Source organism: Schistocerca piceifrons, chromosome 4 (genome assembly GCF_021461385.2).
Source record: "Schistocerca piceifrons isolate TAMUIC-IGC-003096 chromosome 4, iqSchPice1.1, whole genome shotgun sequence".
NCBI lineage: Eukaryota > Metazoa > Arthropoda > Insecta > Orthoptera > Acrididae > Schistocerca > Schistocerca piceifrons.
In genome coordinates this window covers 460,671,741-460,689,729 of record NC_060141.1, presented here as the reverse complement: position 1 = coordinate 460,689,729, position 17,989 = coordinate 460,671,741, and positions in this window count along the sequence as shown.

The window sequence follows — 17,989 nt, the reverse complement described above, 5'->3', positions numbered from 1 at the left end:
AACCAGACTAATTTTTGTGTGAGTATACTTGCTATAATGCATATACACTTCTGGCCATTAAAATTGCTACACCAAGAAGAAATGCAGATGGTAAACGGGTATTCATTGGACAAATATGTTATACTAGAACTGACATGTGATTACATTTTCACCCAATTTGGGTGCATAGATCGTGACAAATCAGTACCCAGAATAACCACCTCTGGCCGTAATAACGGCCTTGATACACCTGGGCATTGAGTCAAACAGAGCTTGGATGGCGTGTTCAAGTACAGCTGCCCATGCGGCTTCAACACGATACCACAGTTCATAAGAGTAGTGACTGGCGTATTGTGACGAGCCAGTTGCTCGGCCACCATTGACCAGACGTTTGCAATTGGTGAAAGATCTGGAGAATATGCTGGCCAGGGCAGCAGTCGAACATTTTCTGTATCCAGAAAAGCCCGTACAGGACCTGCAACATGCGGTAGTGCATTATCCTGCAGAAATGTAGGGACCGAATGAGGGGTAGAGCCACGGGTCGTAACACATCTGAAACGTAAAGTCCACTGTTCAAAGTGTCGTTAATGCGAACACGAGGTGACAGAGACGTGTAACCAATGGCACCATTTACCATCATGCCGGGTGATACGCCAGTATGGCGATGACGAATACACGCTTCCAAAGTGCGTTCACCTCTATGTGGCCGAACACGGATGCGACCATCATGATGTTGTAAACAGAACCTGGATTCATCCAAAAAGATGCCGTTTTGCCATTCGTGCTCCTAGGTTCGTCGTTCGTTGAGTACACCATCGCAGGCGCTCCTGTATGTGATGCAGCGTCAGGGGTAACCGCAGCCATGGTCTCCGAGCTGATAGTCCATGCTGCTGCAAACGTCGTCGAACTGTTCGTGCAGCTGGTTGTTGTCTTGCAAACGTCCCCATCTGTTGCCTCAGGGATCGAGTCGTGGCTGCACGATCCGTTACAGCCATGAGGATAAGATGCCTCTCATCTCGACTGCTAGTGATACGAGGCCGTTGGGATCCAGCACGGCGTTCCGTATTATCCTCATGAACCCACCGACTCCATATTCTGCTAACAGTCATTGGATCTCGAGCAACACGAGCAGCAATGTCGCAATACGATGAACCGCAATCGCGATAGGCAACAATTCGGCCTTTATCAAAGTCGGAAATGTGATGGCACACATTTCTCCTCCTTACAGGAGGCATCACAACAACGTTTCACCAGGCAACGCCGGTCAACTGCTATTTGTGTATGAGAAATCGGTTTGAAACTTTCCTCATGTCATCCGTTGTAGGTGTCGCCACCGGCGCCAACCTTGTGTGAATGCTCTGAAAAGCTAATCATTTGCATATTACAGCATCTTCTTCCTGTCGGTTAAATTTCGCGTCTGTAGTACTTCATCTTCGTGGTGTAGCAATTTTAATGGCCAGTAGTGTACAAAACTAATTAAACGTGCTTCTGAACAGGTTTGCTTAGCTTCCGTAAAACTACCTGAATCAAGCTACTGAAATAAACTCAGTTAATACAGGTACTGTAACTGCTAATCTTCTTTTAGTTCAAAACACAATGATAAGAAGCTATATACTGAAACCAATCGCACGTGGAAATTGATCACAGTCTTTCTCATATGTAAGATAATTACGAGATTGTAAATACTTGCACGCAGAGGTATTAGCATTACATGTTGTTTTAATATTGACAGTTTAAGATAGGATAAAATTAAATCTTGTTGGTGACTACTGCACTCTTATATGGCTCTTAAGGCCGAAAATGGCCAATTGTGCGACTTTCTATAGAGAATAAGCACGACTTGAAGACGGCAGACACTCTGCTGAAAGACTCAAAAGTACTGCTCACAAACCAAACAATGTCCAGCGAATCAATGACCTGATAATGGGGTACAAGCGAATCACTTACGATGAAATAGAGAAGGCAAAAAGTCTATCACGGGAAACCCTCCCACCATCATCCACGAAGATTTAAAGATGAAGATGATGTGTGCACAAAGGATATTGCGTTGCCTCAACACAGCAGAGAAGCAGAAGCGCGTGGAGATAAGCCAACAGTTGGAACAACATTATAGTGCAGATCCAGAGGAGTTCTTTGAGCGCCTGGTCACCGTCAACGAGTAGTGGTTCCTCCAACAGACCAGAAAAGGAATGCCAATCTCAGAAGTCGATAAGTACTGAGCCCTCATCCAAGGAAGCCACGGGCGGGACTATTCACGCAGAAGCAATTGGCAAATGTGTTCTGAGATCAGGAAGGAATACTGCTGGTGGATTGGCTACCTCTTAAGACGATCCGTAACAGTGACCGATACTGCAGTTTACTGCACCAACTCAACAACGATGCCACGGGAAACGGGGCTGTGGTGTTCTGCTTCAGCACAACAACGCATGGCCACACGCCAATTGACGGACCATTGCCACCGTGAGTGAAGTAGGGTTTACTCTGCTGCCAGAACCTTCACATTCGCCGGATCCGGCTCCCGGTGACTAATGTCCTATTCGACACAATGATAGAGGTCATGCGGGATAAGAAGTTCACAACTATTGACGAGCTTCATGCCGTTGTCCACCAGTGGCTCTGCGATACCCCCAAAGAATGGTTTCCTACGCATATATGGAAGCCGCTAGAACGGTGGCAAAAGTGCATAGACATGGTCGGGGAATATCTGTAATATAATTTGCATTCGTTTGTTCAGTGAAAGGGTCCTGTCAACACAAAAAAGATGTGGAGCTAATCATTTTTGAACGGCCGAAGTACATACGCTTGTAAATTCGTGTGGTTCCCTTCCAAATAAAAAGTTTATTGTCCTACGCGTCATCATGTAGAAGATATAGACTTGCAAAATCATATTAATCTTTTTGAAACACGGTGTATGATACAGTATAGTCTATTTTCCATTCCAAACCTAGCTATTACTGCCTCGCTAGGGGACGTCGGTTATCAACAATAGTGATGGTAGTGAATGAGGACGGATGAAATTTTTGGCGTCTTTTATTCGATTTCTTCTTCTCCTCAGACTTTTTGCATCTTTCATAACATGCATCATTTGGGGTGTGTGGATAACGGTGTAACACTGAAGCCAATGAAAGATTAATTAAACGATTGACTAAAGCTTGAACAAATGATGTTGCAATAATCATCTGAAGAGTATTTATTAAAGTTCTATCCTTTGACCAGCGCACATCATTAGCTAGGACAACAGAGCAGTCTTCCAATGTGTGACCGTAACCAGAAATTTTCCCACGTAAATGTTTACTAATACAGCTTTGAGTATTTATAAATTAGTGTGCAGCTAAACTTAAACTATTAAGATAGACTAGAAGCTTATATGAGAAAGTAACTCTGAAGTAGCGCATTACGCCTTCCCTCTCATCTGTGTTGTTTTAACCTCTTGACCCACAGTGGGAGCTCATTTTGAGTCTCTTTCCGCGTTTTCAGCTCCTACTTTTTCTGATATACTTGCTTCTCTGGCGCCATCAATCGTTGATAACTGCACGATTTTTTTTCCTGCAAACTTCGCACGGCCTTATTCGATACCATCAGTCTGGTGTCACCTCCCACTTCACTTTCACCTGAGTGATACGGGTCTCCTGCAACAAAGTACAGTCTTACCGTCCACACTCTCTTCTCAGCTCTTCTACGGACACAGATCACGTCCAGTGGCTCCAGATTCGACACATGTTTCCTTTTTCGTGTCATATTTCATACAGTGGATTTTTGGGACGAATATATGAAGGACAGAAAATTCGGGTCGGCTTGTTTTTCTTATGTCTATGCACAGAAAAGTGATAACTCCCTTAAAATACAGTATGTATATTTTTCTCCGTGTATTTCATGAAATAATACACAGTTCTCTTCTTTTCTCCATTATCCAGTATTTCAGTTTCGTAACTCGTAACTATTAATTGTTCTTGTTTCTCCTGTTAAAAATTTGCGCACAGACGTAGTTTACCTGAAACTATATAACAAACAAAATTTGCATTCTGCCTTCTACAGTTCTCATTTTGACCTAGATTATTATTCACTTCATCAAAAACACAGACATCAGTCGAACAGTTATACGAAAAATGTTAGAGGAAATAATAAATCACGTACATTGCACAAATAAAGTCATCAACTTTTCGAAACGTCGTAATTATCTCCCATTGCGACGCGTAAGTTTGAGATATGGCTCGAAGGTGCTCGTTTTTTCCCGCGTGCCGTTCGAGAGTGGAACGGTAGAGAGACAGCTTCAAGGTGGTTGATTGAACCCTCTGCCAGGCACTTCATTGTGAATAGCAGAGTAATCATGTAGATGTAGATGAAAGGTGCCTAAAGCCTTCCTTTGCTCCGCGGCGCTTCGAGCAGCAAGGTGTCGACACATGCGAAAAAAGGCCAGAGCTCAGAAGTTCATGTGAGGACATAGGTGAGTTAATGATGTCACATTTGTACAAAATTTCACCAAGGCCATCATGAACGTGTTAAACGATGGGAAGGTCATCACCCCGTCTTTTACCTACGTTTTACCCCTTCTTTTGACGCCTTTGCGATGGAGGTCAGAACAGCGACAACCAGATCTGAAACCACGCTTTTTTCTTACGCATGGCCCAGGAAAACATCTCAGGCACACCGCCGCTTGGAATCGAAACCAAAAGTCCTCAGGAGGTGCATAAAGGGCCTCAGGGATACTATCCTTTCCCTTGGGGTGTTGGTTCCCACATATTTCGTGGTCGGAAATGATAGTTCGCAGTGCAATGAGTAACATGACGATTTTCTTGACAATGTTGGACACTGCTTACACGATCCGGACGACTCAGCCCTGCTCTGTCGACATCGTGGGACTGCAACCCCATCGAACATAATCGTATTCACTCGGAGCGCAGCACGACAGCAATTTATGCTCTTGTGTACAGGTTGAAACCACTAGTGACCATTCAAAACGATTCGACATTTTTGAAAGAGCTCCTATGTTGTGCCTGTGGTGTGATCGCGGAAGGGTGAAATATTGACATGTGCTGTAATCAAACAGTAAATGCTACCCGTGAGACGTCTTCCCCCTCCCCCAGTTCGACTACACCCTGGGTGCCACCCCTGCGCCTTGTCGAGCCCTTTAAAAATGTGCCTGTCAGACACTTCGACATGTTTTCAGTTGAGTGGTGTGTCACGAATGCTCTAGCACCTACGGGCAGGCAACGAATTCGACCCCTCTTAGGTGTCGTAATTTAGTCAACCGAAATATGGGCATCTGAAATCTAGTTAAGAAATGCGATAGCTATTTGGAAAGTGAGATCAGATCGGTCGCGAAATGGAAACCACTGTGGAAATCAAAAACGTTTTATTTACAAGAGTCAGCTACACCTTCCAGCTGCTTCCTTACATAATCACCACTCCGACTTAGACATGTGTCGTACCGTTCTACCAACATTCCAAGACCCTCGTCATACGAGGCAGCCGCCTGTTCTTTCTGCCAATTCTGTACGCTGGTCTATAGCTCGTCGGCTGTTCCAAAATATTTTCTTCATAGCCAGGAGTTAATGCGAGGATAGATTAAATTCAGGCAGAGCCAATTACCGGCTGTATCGTGGGTGATGACTTCCCATGGGGAACTCTGCAGGAGTATCTTCATTCCCCTGCAGAGTGTGGCAGACAATTGTCGCGAAGAAAGAAGTGCACGACAGTTAAGTGGGCTGCATGATATCAGGCAAAATGTCTGACCAGACTGCCATACTCGGTGGGAACATTTTCACTCTGGTTTCCATTTCGCACCTGACCCGATGTTAATTTCCGAACAGGCCTCACATACTGCCCATAATCTGAAGATATAAGAGATTTAAAGTTCTTCTTCTGATTGTACACTACTGGCTGTTAAAATTGGTACACCAAGAAGAAATGCAGATGATAAACGGGTATTGATTGGACAAATATGTTATACTAGAACTGACATGTGATTACATTTACACCCAATTTGGGTGCATAGATCCTGAGAAATCAGTACCTAGAACAACCACCTCTGGCCGTAATAACGGCCTTGATGCGCCTGGCAATTGAGTCAAACAGAGCTTCGAAGGCTTGTAAAGGTACAGCTGCCCATGCAGCTTCAACACGATACCACAGTTCATGAAGAGTAGTGACTGGCGTATTGTGACGAGCCAGTTGGTCGGCCACCATTGACCAGACGTTTGCAGTTGGTGAGAGATCTGGAGAATGTGCTGGCCAGGGCAGCAGTCGAACATTTTCTGTATCCAGAAAGGCCCGTACAGGACCTGCAACATGCGGTCGTGCATTATCCTGCTGAAATGTAGGGACCGAATGAGAGGTAGAGCCACGGGTCGTAACACATCTGAAACGTAAAGTCCACTGTTCAAAGTGTCGTCAATGCGAACACGAAGTGACAGAGACATGTAACCAATGGCACCATAAACCATCATGCCGGGTGATACGTCAGTATGGCGATGACGAATACACGCTTCCAAAGTGTGTTCACCGCTATGTCGCCGAACACGGATGCGACCATCATTATGCTGTAAACAGAACCTGGATTCATCCGAAAAAATGACGTTTTGCCATTCATGCACCAAGGTTCGTCGTTGAGTACACCATCGCAGGCGCTCCTGTCTGTGATGCAGCGTCAAGGGTAACCGCAGCCATGGTCTCCGAGCTGATAGTCCATGCTGCTGCAAACGTCGTCGAACTGTTCGTGCAGATGGTTGTTGACTTAGGAATCGAGACGTGGCTGCACGATCAGTTACAGCCATGTGGATAAGATGCCTCTCATCTCGACTGCTAGTGATCTGAGGCCGTTGGGACCCAGCACGGCGTTCCGTATTACCCTCCTGAACCCACCGATTCCATATTCTGCTAAGTCATTGTATCTCGACCAATGCGAGCAGCAACGTCGCGATACGATAAACTGCAATCGCGACAGGCTACAAGCCGACCTTTATCATAATCGGAAACGTCATGGTACGCATTTCTCCTCCTTACACGAGGCATCACAACAACGTTTCACCAGGCAATGCCGGTCAACTGCTGTTAGCGTATGAGAAATCAGTTGGAAACTTTTCTCATGTCAGCACGTTGTAGGTGTCGCCACCGGCGCCAGCCCTGTGTGAATGCTCTGAAAAGCTAATCATTTACATATCACAGCATCTTCTTCCTGTCAGTTAAATTTCACGCCTGTAGCACGTCGTCTTCATAGCAATTTTAATGGCCAGTAGTGTAAAACACAATAATCACAGTGGCTAAATGTCTAAGAACTATTCCAGTACAATATACAAAATACGCGTAGAACATAAAAAGAACTTAGCAGTTTCTTCTCTTTTGCTGCTGAACAGACGATACTAGAAAAAACGAGATGCAGACATTCCCAGTATCGTGATAAGCAGAAACTAGTAGCGTAGAAGATTTCCTCATTATTAAACCTGAAGATGATGTTTTGTCAATACTGAATAAATGTTTCATTACCACTGCCATGAAATTTATTAGGTGTTCATAGTACTGCAGATCATCCTAAGCCGATGATGTCAGAAGTGCATAGAATCTTGTGTCACACGTGTCGTCTCGATATCTGCATATCTTCTCAAGCCTTCCGTGACAAATAGCGATCGCGTATGTGTGTGTGTCTTTCTTTTTTGTGCAGTCAGGGCGATGTCATAGACGCTAATGGGTTATCTATGTCCGAGAACGGGGTTCCGTGGCTCCGTGCCAGGCGCCGGAGGGCCTGCGCTGGGCTCGCCCTTCGTCAATGCCGAGCGAAACGGCCATCCACAAAAAAACGCCTATTCCTACACGGTACTGATGATGTAGTACTGTGAGGTGGAGAGCCATTTATAAGGCAATCATTCTGAAACCCTGTCGTCATTATCGAGTTACATCAGTATACTTACAGATCTTATCAGATGTGTGCAGCATGTAACTCATTACACATATCATGTGATGAGCTCCGTAGGAATGAATGTAACTGACACGTAGTTCTGCTCTACGTAAGCATCCCAAGTATTTACCCGATTAAATCATTTCCATATTACCTAGCTGCTGTGTTCAGTGCGAACTGGTTGTGCTCTACATCTACATGATCACTCTGCACATCACAGTTAAATGCTTGGCAGAGGATTCATCGAACCACCTCCAGACTATTTCTCCGCCTTTCCACTATCGAAGAGCGCAGGATAAAAACAGATACTTAAATTTTCCCGTGCTAGCTCTGATTTCTCTTGTTTTATTGGGATCGTTATTCCTCCCTACGTAGGAGGATATCAACAAAATATTTTGCATTATGAGGTGGATGTTGGTGATAGAAATTTCGTGAAGCGTTCTTCCCGCAATGTTTTAATGATTGCCACTCCATCTGGAGTATCATATCCGTGGAACTATCTCCTATATTCCGCGATAATACAACACGAGCTGTCCTTCTTTGAACTTTTTCGCTGTCTACGTCAATCCCATCCGATATGGATCCCACACACCGCGCGACAGTACTCCAGAATAGACCAGACAAGCATAGTGAGGGCACTCTCTTTAGTAGACATGTTGCATCAATAAAAAGAGTTCATTCAATAAAACGTGGTCTTTGTTTCGACCTCCCCACAATATTATCTATGTGATAGTTTCGGTGTAAGTTGTTGGTAACTTAATTCCAAAGTATTTAGTCAACTGTCAGACTTTAGATTCGCATGATTTATTACGTTACCGAAATTTAACGGGTTTCTTTTAGTACGGTATTCATGTTGATGACGTCACATGTTTCATTATGTACAGTCAACTTTAAGTTTTTGCACCATACAGATCAATAAGAACAGGTAGCTGTAATAACGTGACTTGACCACATCGTACAACAGAAAACAGAACAGAGAGAATGAAATATTTGGATTTGTGGTGGGATAAGTGACATGTATTTGTGTGGGACTGCGGACATTTTAGGAAAATAAGGGAAAATTGTGTCAGAATACGAAGAAAATATTCACAGTAAGCAATAGCATGTGTTTTCAGTGAATCGTAAGGCTTAGTGTCTGTGGAAGAAACTGAAACCATCTCGGCTGTTCCTTCACCCACAAGCCCTGTCGCTTTTCCCTCCTTCGTGGCGACGGGTAAAAGACTTCGAAAACTCAGAAAATACAGACGGAAACAGGAATAAAGCAAAAACACGAGGGGCAATAGAGCACGTGTCACACTTGTTTACTGCGAACTAACGGTCGCAGGTGAGTATAGACTGACAAGAGAATTTCACGAAGAATGTGTTCATAAAACAAAAATGTGTTGGGCCTGTGGAGTCTGCTTTGTAGCTCCCTCTGTTTTAAGAGCGAGAGAACTTACTGGGTCCTCCTGTTTAATTCCACAGAAAAGGCGGATTACCAGATGCCAACTGTGTCCACATGGTCTTGGAATAATTTACAAAAATCATATCTTGGGACGTATTATTTACAGAGCATCGTAGATCGTTGTAAAAACCTTTAGCAACTCTTAAAATACCCCATTCATCGTTCATAGACCATTAAGGCGATATTCTAGATTTGCCCATGTATGGGTCAGCTTCGCAGCAGAATTGCTGCTTCATTTTTTTGTGGACAAAGGGCAGCAGTGTCACTCACTGGTGTTCCTTACAAACTAGCGTTAATCTGATCCTAACAACAGAAGCCTAATGGCGCGAGATCGATAGAGCGCGGGGACCTTGTGATGGGAATTTCTCAGGAAAAGTGTCATACAGCACGCATTGTACAATGAATTGACTTCCATGGGCTATTTTTCAATGCAGCTTGCACTGTATCAATATGTGCATGACACACAGGGGAAAATCCATTTCTAGCAAATTTTTAACACTGACTGTCTAAGAATTTTGAACTACCATATTATATCTACATCTACACAGATACTGCGCAAGCCACTGTAAGGTGCGTGGTGGAGGGTACCCAGTACCACTACTTGTCATTTCCCCTTCTGTTCCACTCGCAAATGGAGCGACGGAAAAACGACTGTCTGTACGCATCCCGATGAGCCCTAATTTCTCGTATATTATCTTCGTGTTCCTTACGCGCAATGTACGTTGGCGAGAGCAGAATCGTTCGGCAGTCAGTTTCAAATGCCGAGTCTATAAAGTTTCTCAACAGTGTTTCCCGAAAACAACGCCGCCTGCTCTCCAGGGATTCCCATTTGAGTTTCCGAAGCATATCCGTAACACTTAAGTTTTGTTAGAACCTACCGGAAACAAGTATAGCAGCCCTACTCTGAATTGTTTTGATGTCTTCCTTCAATCAGACCTGGTACGGATACCAAACACTCGAGCAGTACTACAGAATAGTTCGCAGCAGAGTCCTATATGCCGTCTCCTTTACAGGTGAACCACTCTTTCCTAAAATTCCCCCAGTAAACCGAAGTCGACCATTTACCTTCCATATCACAGTTTTCACATGCTCGTTTCGCCTCATATCGCTTTGCAATGTTATTTTTGGAAATTTGTGGTAAGTTACTATGGAACCAACTGCTGAGGTCACGGTCCATAGGCTTACACACTACTTAATCTACTTTAAACTAACTTACGCTAAGGACAACACACACACACCCATGCCCGAACCTCCGATGTGGGGAGCCGCGCGAACTGTCGCAAGGCGCCTCAGAACGCGTGGCAGCGATGCGTCTGCAATGTTATCTCCAGCTATTTAAATGACTTGAGTGTGTCAAGTTGGACACTACTAATACTTTATTTTCATGTTGCTGAGCAACAGCCACACAATAATTTTTAAATGAACACACTGCTATTTGACTGTATTGTTTATTTAATTACGCAAAATGGTTGAAATGGTTCAAATGTCACGAAGCACCGTAGGACTTAACAACTGAGGTCATCAGTCCCCTAGAACTTAGAACTACTTAAACCTAACTAACCTAAGGACAGCACACAACACCCAGCCATCACAAGGCAGAGAAAATCCCTGACCCCGCCGGGAATCAAACCCGGGAACCCGGGCGGGGGAAGCGAGAACGCTACCGCACGACCACGAGATGCGGGCTAGAACTAATCGTGCAGATGGTTGTTTTCCTGCAAACGTCCCCATTTGTTGATTCAGGGATCGAGATGTGGCTGCACGATCCGTTACAGCCATGCGGATAAGATGTCATCTCGACTGCTAGTGATACGAGGCCGTTGGGATCCAGCACAGCATTCCGTACAACGCTCCTGAACCCACCGATTCCATATTCTGCTAACAGTAATTGGATCTCGAGCAACGCGAGCAGCAATTGCGCAATACGATAAACCGCAATCAGTATAGGTTACAATCCGACCTTTATCGAAGTCGAAAACGTGATGGTACGCATTTCTCCTCCTTACACGAGTCATCACAACAACGTTCCACCAGGCAACGCCGGTCAACAGTTGTTTGTGTATGAGAAACCGGTTGGAAACTTTCCTCATGTCAGCACGTTGTAGGTGTCACCACCCGCGCCAACCTTGTGTGAATGCTCTGAAAAGCTAATCATTTGCGTATCACAGCATCTTCTTCCCGTCGGTTAAATTTATCGTCGTAGCACGTCATCGTCGTGGTGTAGCAATTTTAATGGCCAGTAGTGTATATTGCAAGATATCAAGCTCAATTTTTCCCATCAATTAAGAAAAATTCCACTTGCCCCATATATCCGCTATCTGCGACCTCAGTGGCGTCGAGCGGGTGCTCGTTGGAGAACAGGTCGGAGGACTGTTGAGTTTTCTGATGAAAGCTGTTTCTGTCGCGGGACCAGTGGCGCTGTGTGCTGGTTAGGAGGAAGCCAGCTGAGGACCTCCACCCAACCTGTCTCTAGACAGCCTGGACTTACACATGTTATTATTGTGTGGGTTGAAAATCCTTGTAGTAACAGGAGCACTCTCGTGGTTATGCCACATGCCCTGACTACAAAGTTTCACAATCAATCTGGTGATTCGATCTGTTTTGCTGTCATTCATGAACAACATTCCATGGGATTTTTTTCCAGTAGCGTAGCGGTCACCCACATACTGCAGTAAACCATCATATTCTACGAAATGTCGACAAGTTACCGTGGCTTGCTTGATCACCAGTTCTGTCTCCAATAGAGCGCATACGGGTTACTTTCGAACTCCAGCGACATCCAGAAACAGCATTGATCGTCCCTGTATTTATCGACCAAATGCAACAGGCATGAAACTCCATCCCACAAACTGACGTCCGGCACCTGTACAATTCTATGCATGCACGTTTACACCTTTGCATGCAACATTCTGGCGGTGACACTGGTTGGTAATGTACCAACATTTCTCATTTCCAATGGCTTACGCGCCCTTACATTAACATGTGATCTTCCAATGTTAATCACTTAACTATGTTACCTAGACAAATATTTTCTCCAAATTTCATTACCCTACATCAGCTATTTTTTGGTATCCCGAATTTTTCCCGTCAGGGTGTACGCTTCCAAAGCATCCTATTCAAGTTAGGACTGCTATAAGCGTGTTAACAAATAATACAATAAGTTACTGCCTTAGTATTTCAAGTTGAGACGCGGTGCTAAACCCGCAGGTCAGGACAGGTAGTTTAAGTTGTGGAAAGGGGCCTAAATAAGCGACTGTCAAGTACACTTGAACATACAACCTTTTATTTGATCAAACATTACAAGAGCAAATAAAAATTAAAAAAAAACACACTGCTTTAGTTTTGGAACCTAATTAGCGGCTCAATGCTCCGAACAATCTCATGCCTTAAGGGCAAGACCACTCTAATTCAAAAACGGCTGAAAGCCAATAAGTTAAAGCTCAACAAAAATCAGCAATTTAAAAGGCAAAGCCTTATCTTAAAACATTTCCATAATTAGGCTGAAGGCCCAAAGAATCGGCGGCCGGAGTGGCCGAGCGCTTCTAGGTGCTACAGTCTCGAACCGCGCGACCGCTACAGTTGCAGGTTCGAATCCTGCCTCGGGCATGGATGTGTGTGTGTTGTCCTTAGGTTAGTTAGGTTTAAGTAGTTTTAAGTTCTAGGGGACTGATGACCTCAAACGTTAAGTCCCATAGTGCTCAGAGCCATTTTGAACCCAAAGAATCTGACACTTTAAGAGAAAACAACTTAAATTCAAAATCGGCTGAAGGCTCAATAACACTAATTTTAAAAATCCAAAGGCTTCACGTAAAACAGATCTTAGGTGAAGACCCAAACCATCTGACGCCACTGCAACCTACATCCTTCTGAATCTGCTTAGTGTATCCATCTCTTGGTCTCCCTCTACGATTTTTACCCTCCACGCTGCCCTCCAATACTAAACTGGTGATCCCTTGATGCCTCAGAACAGGTCCTACCAACAGATCCCTTCTTCTAGTCAAGTTGTGCCACAAACTTCTCTTCTCCCCAATCCTATTCAACACCTCCTCATTAGTTACGTGATCTACCCACCTAATGTTCAACATTCTTCTCTGGCACCACATTTCGAAAGCTTCTATTCTCTTCTTGTCCAAACTATTTATCGTCCATGTTTCACTTCCATACATGGCTACACTCCATACAAATACTTTCAGAAACGACTTCCTGACACTTAAATCTATACTCGACGTTAACAAATTTCTCTTCTTCAGAAACGCTTTCCTTGCCATTGCCAGTCTACATTTTATATCCTCTCTACTTCGACCATGATCAGATATTTTGCTCCCCAAATAGCAAAACTCCTTTACTACTTTAAGTGTCTCATTTCCTGATCTAATTCCCTCAGCATCACCCGAATTAATTCGACTACATTCCATTATCCTTGTTTTGCTTTTGTTGATGTTCAACTTACATCTTCCTTTCAAGACACTATCCATTCCGTTCAACTGCTCCTCCAAGTCCTTTGCTGTCTCTGACAGAATTACAATGTCATCGGCGAACCTTAAAGTTGTTATTTCTTCTCCATGGATTTTAAAACGTACTCCGAATCTTTCTTATGTTTCCTTTACTGCTTGCTCAATATACAGATTGAATAACATCGGGGAGAGCCTACAACCCTGTCTCACACCCTTCTTAACCACTGCTTCTCTTTCATGTCCCTCTACTCTTATAACTGCCATCTGGTTTCTGTAGAAATTGTAAATAGCCTTTCGCTCCCTGTATTTTACCCCTGCCACGTTTAGAAGTTGAAAGACAGTATTCCAGTCAACATTGTCTACAAATGCGAGAAACGTAGGTTTGCCTTTCTTTAATCTAGCTTCTAAGATAAGTCGAAGGGTCAGTATTGCCTCACGTATTCCAATATTTCTACGGAATCCAAACTGATCTTCCCCGAGGTCGGCTTATACTAGTTTTTCCATTCGTCTGTAAAGAATTCGTGTTAGTATTCTGCAGCCGTGACTTATTAAACTGATAGTTCGGTAATTTTCACATCTGTCAACACCTGCTTTCATTGGGATTTGAATTATTATATTCTTCTTGAAGTCTGAGGGTATTTCGCCTGTCTCATACATCTTGCTCACCAGATGGTAGAGTTTTGCCAGTACTGGCTCTCCCAAGGCTGTCAGTATTTTTAATGGAATGTTGTGTACTCCAGGACCTTTGTTGCGACTCAGGTCTTTCAGTGCTCTGTCAAACTCTTCACGCAGTATCATATGTCCCATTTCATCTTCATCTACATCCTCTTCCATTTCCATAATATTGTCCTCAAAAGCATCACCCTTGTATAACTCTCTATTTACTCCTTCCACCTTTCTGCTTTCCCTTCTTTGCTTAGGACTAGGTTTCCATCTGAGCTCTTGATATTCATACAAGTGGCTCTCTTTTCTCCAAAGGTCTCTTTAATTCTCCTGTAGGTAGGATGTATATCACCCCTAGTGAGATAAGCCTCTACATCCTTACATTTGCTCTCTAGCCATCTCTGCTTTGTCATTTTGCACTTCCTGTCGATCTCATTTTTGAGACGTTTGTATTCCTTTTTGCCTGCTTCATTTACTGCGTTTTTATATTTTCTCCTTTCATCAAATAAATTCAATATTTCTTTTGTTACCCAAGGATTTCTACCAGCCCTCGTCTTTTAAGCTACTTAATCCTCTGCTGCCTTCACCACTGGGAAGGGATTAACATGTTTTTAAACATAACTAGAAGCTATGAAAGCAGAAGAAATATACCTTAAAAGTACTTAATCATCTGACTGCAGCACAGCAAGAATCTCTGTTATACATCTCCTGGAATGCAATATTGCCAAAAATATGTTTACTATTTCTGCTGGAATGTGTGATTAGGTTTGTTTTTGACTACATGTGTAGTCAACCTCTTTGCCGGATTAGTTCTGAGTTTCGGGCACTGCCGCTCGTCATCTGCACCTAGAGAATATGTGTGAGGGTACATACATGACGCATTTTAATACCCATTGCATCTATGTGCTCCAGGCGCAGACGAAGGGTGTTCTGCACTGTTACTGGAAAAGAGAGTTTGGGAAAATAAGATGAAATAAATGCAAGCTGTTTCGTCGGCCATTATGTTTAAAAAAAACGACTATTATCATGTACATAAAATCAGCACAAAGGCTCCAAAGTTTTTCTACTTTTCGAATGTGACTGTTTTATCTTTAATGGCTACGCAGCTGTAATAAACAATTATTTCTATCTCATTTTCAGCTTAGGCAAAGAAAAAAAATAGTTTTTTCTCTAGGCGAAATGTTGAATTAGATCCAAGCATGGGTCATGGGAACCTCATTGAGCCGAAAATACGAATTACGAATGGTCTTCATGTTACTGCAAGTGACTGTATTATACATAAAACCGAACTATTGAAAATGCGAGGGCAACATTAGTGGTTTATTTGTAAAATTCTTTTGCGTTAGTTAATCCTTCAAACGTGAAAACACGGTCACGGATTATAGCGGATTCGCTCATTTGCGTCATATACTGGGCAGTGCAGCACAGTCCGTGTGTGGGCTTTGCCGGCCAGCTGCCTGTCCCTACAGGGAACGTCTGTTTGTGCAGCAAACGGTGACCTCCCAGATCGAGCTACACCGCTTAAAAAAAGCGAGCGAATCGCAATGAAATTCTCGTTGGCAGTGCCACTGTAAACAACTGCTGTAGAGGGGACGATGTTTGTGGGCAGGGACCATCCTGACAGACGATAAACACTGCCCCAGCTCGCTTTAGCTGCAGGCACTCCAAATAATCTCTGAAACGTACCGATCAAACCGATTCGCAGGAGCAGGGCTAGTGGGCAAACAAAAATACTTCGGAGGTGGACAAAATTACTTTTCTGCAGAATGCTCGGTCATTTGTTCGCAGGCTGTGTGGGAGTAATATTGTAAAGGCTACAGAACCATCGTAGTGAAGATGCAAATTAATTTTACACAGCAACTCTGAAATAGATTTTTCTCCTCTATCCTAATTGGTGTAAAGACGAACTACCGACATATCGTTTCTATCTCAGAGGATATACAGATCTCATACAACTATAGCGGAATAGCTAATCCGAACCTTCGTGCTAAATCTGCTAGCGAATTTTCCCCAGTACCTCACACAGATTTCTCTTATATTCCTGGCTACCTACGCTGGTGCTTCTAAATGGTTATCGATGCATTTTTGTTCATAATATTTCCAAACATCACAAACATCACCATGACATTACGCTAATGTAGGGGACAACACAGACTGATCAATAGTTGAATGTTGTTACGCATACGACAAAAAATGTTGTATTTAAGTAATTGTCTGTGTCATTTAGTGATGCATGCTTCAGCGTGCGAAAAGGCGATGCATCATAACAACAAAAGATACTGTGTGCATTAAGCGAATAATTTTACAAGTTTTTCACAGCAAATACTTCCAGAGCAATGACTTCAATGCTTGCCTGCTAATCAAAAAGTAAGCCTCGAGAAGGAATTAATCATTTCCGCGAGGTGCTAATGCGTATAATCCTGTATATATTTCATATCTTTAGAAATTGCACTAACGAGTGCATCTATAAAGGGACCGAGATAGTGCTATTATTCAGACATTCGGTCGGATTCCTGTAAAGTATGACTCCTTTGTAAAAGTGATTGTGGTCATTCCATTATTGACAAGAATAAGTTTTAGGTTACCGATCGCAGAGTCTCTTGCTTCTGGAACCGATGCCGAAAATGCACTAATATCAAAAACTGCAGTGAAAAGTGAATCTTCATGGAGGCAAGCAAAACTGTATGCGACGTAGTACACCATTACGTTGGAAACAAACTGAAGGTAATATGCTTCTGAATTTTTATTATTCTTAGAAAATTATGACCTCTGCTACGACAGAGGACTATTTGCACACTGAATTTGCCAGTAGACAATGGATTCGTGTGTCACCAGCACTTGTAATTTTTTAATCAATATGAGTATATCATTCCATACGGAGAAACTTTAAGGAACATTATTTAAAACTTTTTGTCCTTAAAATGTCTGAAGTAGTAGGCAATGATCTAATTTCTTTCACCATACATCTTATGCCATTCCTTTCTCTATTTTCAGTTAAGGCTACTACGTGTAATTATAACTTCCAGTTATATGTAAAAATAATATAAAATAAATAATAATAAGAATATACCTCGTCTTCAGTAGACTGAAAAAGTAGTTAACGCAGTTATTCTGTTATACAGGCTTGAAGTTATCAACTTAGGGGGTGATCTAGATTATTGTAGAAACAGAAGTGCAACTTCAAACAGTCAAGGTCGCTATTGTAGAGCATTTAGACTGATGATCTGTTTCCGCAAACTACGTTTCCATCATCAGATGTGTAAAATATAGATACAGATCAACATATTGAAGTACACTGGGATCAGATGTAAAGGAATTTAACACTGTTTTACTTGAAGATGGGTTATACCATGGAATACAACATACCTTCCGCAGTACATTACACTAAATCTTGATGAAATGCATATTATACCACGTCATATTATAGAAAGGTACTTCGTGAACATGAGAACAATATTATATCAGCAAGTCATTCATAAAACAACTATTACATAAAACAATGTAAATATTACACTGGTTATACAAGCTCATATTCGTACGTCAGTGAAATGAAGACTG